Genomic DNA, 5,089 nt, shown 5'->3' on the forward strand with positions numbered 1-5,089 from the left:
ATAAAAACTGACCTTTCTTCTCGAAGCAGAATAAAAGTTATCTGTTAATCAAAGGTGTCAGCTACCGCCATACCAAATGTCATTGAAATCGGTCCAGACACACGTAAACAGATAGCAAACATAAACATACATACGCAAAGTCACATACGCCTTTATAATGTTATTTAACAACAGTTATAAGGAATCCAAAGTGTTTAAAGTAAGATTCGCTATCACTTATCAAAAAAGTTAAATTTTATTAACTAATAAGGTCGTTTTTAAACTACAGTCGCACAAAGGAATTCTTTTGTCGCGGCTGTTTCACTAATATTCACGTCATATGTACAAAGACAGAGAGACTCAGGATAAGCATTCATCGGGATCAGGATGAAATCTAGAACACGTCGCACTTAGAGGGATTGACGTGGTGACCTGAGCCACTCTGCTATCCGTGCAATCAAAAGTTATAATGGTATTAATTACAATTTAGTTATAGTTTACTGTCAAAAAATAGTTTCCAAAAACGAAAAAAGCGATTTTTTATAACAAAACCACCAACTATCCCCAACGACCCTGCCAGGATTCGAACCTGGAATCTTCTGATTCGTAGTCAGACGCGTTATCCATTGCGCCACAGGGCCTTGATTCAATAAAGTTAAATTTACGACTACATGATACAAAATGCAGATTTTTTCTTTTTAACTCAATGTATGAGGTCTAGAGCGATTCCTATGCTAAGTCTATGTATATAAAAATGAATGATGGTGAGCGTATAACATAAAAGCCTTAAACATGATTGACTAAAAGGCGTGTACTACTAATGACGCCTGTTACATACCTACGTTCTGTAAGTACATTACATTATATTGAATTTTTTCTTTAAATTATTATTTTAGTCTAATTGATAATATTTTTAGTTTTTTGACACATCGCGTCGGTTGGTAATTCCCCGGACCACAGAGTTCTTTAATGAAGGATGAATGGGATATTATCATGTAAAAAATATAAAACATTCAAGGAAAATCTTACTATCCTACTTTTGTCGCAAGTTCAAAACATATTTGTCACAAATTACCTCAAAGGTTTCCTAGCAACTCGTGAACAGAGCGTCTTATACGCCTTAAACCGAAATTTCATTTCTTGCTCCGCATTGAAACTTGAGGAAATCATGTTGTGGGACTAGCTTTCATCTGCGACTTTTCTGCAATGATTTCGTTGGCAGTATTTTTTTTTTTTCAAAAAATGAGCAAGCATTAAGGATCTGAATCCTTGTGTCGCGGGGGTTTTCACAAACATACAATTCACATGCACGAAAACACCCAGACTCAGAACAAGCGATTGTCCCACGCGGGGATCGAACCTACGACACGCCGCTTAAAGTGGGTTTGGCGTGGTGACCTCAACCACTCGGCTATCCGTTCAGTCACTAGAAATCAATATCACAGCTTTCAAATAATTGTTTTCATTTTATTATTATTTCCTTTATTTCATTAAAATACATATAAATTACATTTTTAAATATATATAAAAAACAACATACATTTAAAAATATAAAAAATAGTGTCCAACCGGCAACGGGTACAGGGCCCAAGCTGCCGGTGGTCAGGGCTCCAGAGAGAGGAACCTCCTCACGATGCGCGCCGTGTCCAGAAGTACCGCTTTCTGAATCAAACCCTTGACCCAGACGCCCAACGAGAGCCTCCGAAGATGTTGATCGAGGCTCTTGGCTATTAAGCCATTGGCACTTACGACTATCGGGACAATGATTGCCGAGTCCACCTCCCACAAGTCGACAACCTCGTGAGCTAAATCCAAATATTTCAATTGTTTTTCTTTTTCTGCTTTCACGAGGTTCTCGTCATGGGGGATAGTGATATCAACAATCATTGTCCGACGCTCTGATCGATCGATCACCACTATATCAGGCTTATTGGCAACAATAGTCCTGTCAGTGATGATAGATCGATCCCAGTACAGTGTGATATGACCACTTTCGAGAACTGGGTCGGGCACATACTTATAGTACGGCACCTCAGATTCCACAAGTTTGTATTTCAGAGCAAGCTGCTGATGGATAATCCTGGCCACTTGGTTATGTCTGTGCAAGTATTCACCGTTAGCAAGACGAGAACATCCCGAAACTTTTTTTTTTATTAGATTATTATCGTTATGAAATTAGTTTTGATGCTCCTTATGTACATTGGTTCATAAAAATACATCTTTTCTCTTTTATGGATACAACCCACGTATTATTTAGTTTTCATTAATTTAAAAATATAATACCTACAGTCAAAAAAACAACCTAATCAAGCACTAAAATCCAAACACAACATAAAATTCGAATGACAGTCATACTCTTGCAATAAAAGTCCGAAAACAGCCGAAACTACCCGAAGTACAGTCGTTTAGACAAACGATACACAAAAAATCGATTACATCACGGCCCACAAAAGTTCTACAGTCGCTTCTGTGACAAAACGCCATTTTTGACAAAGGTTAACGCGACACACAATGTATAAATAGATCAATCAAAGTGAGACAAACTCGAAAAAATGCGAAACATTATTAAAAAAGTTTCGTTGGAGGCCCGAAGTCCTGTGTAACGTGAAATTTGTACATGAAATTTATCTTCGGAAGAAGTATGGATGGGGAAGGTTTTCATCAAACTCCTTTTAAGTTTAGAGGTGGAATTTGCAGGGCCTGCGGTAAACCGTTTACGGACTCAAGCGTTTAAGAATGAGTTTTTGATTGCCATGTTATTGTTTGATACTAGCGGCATCGTCCGCCAAATATTTTAATAATTACATAAAATTTTCTCTTGTTTAATATTTAGTTATCTTTTGTACCTCTTTGTCAATAGAGCAGCTTCATATTCCTTTTTGGATATTCACGATCACTTACGAATAATCTCTAAAGAATTCACGCAACATGCAGAACGAAAAACACACAACCTACTTCAAATAAAAACTACTGAATCAATTTTGATGACATTATGGGACCAAACTTTTTAATAAAATAAGAAAAAATGAAAGAATCAACTAAATTGGTTGATGCAAGCCAAAGTTCGAAGTAACAAATTTAAAAAAAAACAGGCAAATTGAGGACGTCATCATTTTTTAATTCGTTTGAAAAATTAAAAGTACAACATAATATTTATACTTCATTTATTTAGCCTTCTGGGCACGTTTCCCGACTTTGGCAGGGATGAAGATGTCTTTTTTGACGCTTTGTAAATAATGTATATTTCTTTTTATATTAAAATAGTTTTAAAAATCTAAACATTAGTTAAGTTTAATTTATTGTAAAAAAAATATTTTAATGGATTATGTATCTTATAATATAGGTTTTATGTGTTAAAATAATATATTATGAATTCAATATAATATAAAATATTATCTATCAATAAAGATTTGAAAATTTATATTTATACTCTTAAAAAAACAATTTTAAACTCAAAACTACATCTCATTATTCAGCTACAAAACAGAATAACAACAAGTCAAAATAACAACATGCTGTATGTTCATCATAATCTTCAAAGCGGCCTGTGAGTAGACAAGTAGTTTACCCGGCCATTGTTTACAGCGCGCATTATATCCGGCCTGACCCGGTAGCTGTGTGATAGCTTACAAATCTAATTCCGGAGGTATCGCGAGGTCACCGCTGCACACGACTGTACTAGTGACGTGACACTGCACTGATAAATGTGACTAAATTTTATTTTATTTAATAACAACTTTTTTCGTATTTTTTTAAGTGTTCATGAATATTATTATTATTATTCAAAGTCTTTATTTCTCTCATATTACATAGGTGTATTTTGTTTTGTTTTGTAATCTTTTAGTGTTTTTATTTTTTGTGATTTTTTCGAAGACTTTGGACGGTTTTTCTCGCGATTTTCTACTTTAAGTGTTTTATTTGTACTTAAGTGTTCTATTCTATTTGCTCTACTTACACTAAACATTGTGTACAAATTTCAAATTTACTTGAATTTATTAAAATTAGGAAAACATAATTTCTGTTTTTGAGACGTAGAATGCAGTCTCTTTCGCAAATAAGCAACAAAGCTTTTCTAAAATATTCTAGACCGGGTTAAGGATTTTTCAAAATGTTATAATATTTTTCAATTTTAAATAAGCCCTTTTTAGCTTTTATTCTCTTAAGTTATTTTTGTTATATCGAATAAGATTAAAAGCGCATTAAACATAAGTTTGGCACAATGCCAGTATGAATGAACTACATAGGATTAGGTTATTTCGACTACATTGTACACGGCCCTGTGGCGCAATGGATAACGCGTCTGACTACGGATCAGAAGATTCCAGGTTCGAATCCTGGCAGGGTCGCTTTCAGAAAACAATATATACGCTTTTGTTATTTTTTTAATTATTAATTTATTATTTTTATTCTTTTATTTTTTTTTTCTCTCCAAATTAATTTTAATAATAGAAAGCATCTTTAGAAATACTCAATAATTTCATTCGATACCCATGATTTTTTTTTTACTTTTTCGATGCTAATGAAAATATCACAAAACATAATAATTAAAGATATAAAATATCCCTTCAAAAATATCCCTATCGTGTCACGTCTCTACACTGCAGTTTCAAATACACCGCATAGCGCCATCTACCGGGATTTGGCAGTTTTTTTGCAATGATATCGCGGCAAACTGTACGCCTTTGTTTGTTTGTTTTCATAAATGTTACACATTTGAAAAGTCTGTTTCGTTTTTTCTTTTAACTTAGCTTGTTAGGGATTTCATTTTGTTAGTTTTACTGTGACTGTTTTACTGTGATTTTTTCTCGCATTAGGTCGAGCGAGGGCCGTATTGCGAGATTGTTACGCATACTACCCCCTCATGTTTGATTTTTATATACATATATTTTTTTCTTTTTAGTTATATCTTTTTCTTTATGTTATATTAGTATGTTGTGTTAGCCTCGAACGGTCGTATACCTAAACGTAAAAGTTTTTGTAACGTAAATTGTTAACAGACGAAATTACTTTTTATACCAGGAAAATAAAAATAAAACTTATTTCCCCCTATGTAAAGTTACAAAGACATTTTTGAAAAATTTCCAAAAAAAGTTGGGGACCGCTATTCGAC

At 33.8% G+C, this 5,089-nt stretch overlaps 2 non-coding genes across 2 annotated transcripts; one reads left to right on the plus strand and one right to left on the minus strand.

Moving 5' to 3' along the window:
* Positions 1–547: 547 nt before the first annotated feature.
* On the minus strand, positions 548–620 carry Trnar-acg. Its single transcript has one exon. It is a non-coding gene; the product is annotated as a tRNA-Arg (tRNA).
* Positions 621–4,252: 3,632 nt separating this feature from the next.
* Trnar-acg lies at positions 4,253–4,325 on the plus strand. The gene has a single exon. It is a non-coding gene; the product is annotated as a tRNA-Arg (tRNA).
* Positions 4,326–5,089: the final 764 nt, after the last annotated feature.

This window comes from Trichoplusia ni, chromosome 13, assembly GCF_003590095.1.
Source record: "Trichoplusia ni isolate ovarian cell line Hi5 chromosome 13, tn1, whole genome shotgun sequence".
NCBI lineage: Eukaryota > Metazoa > Arthropoda > Insecta > Lepidoptera > Noctuidae > Trichoplusia > Trichoplusia ni.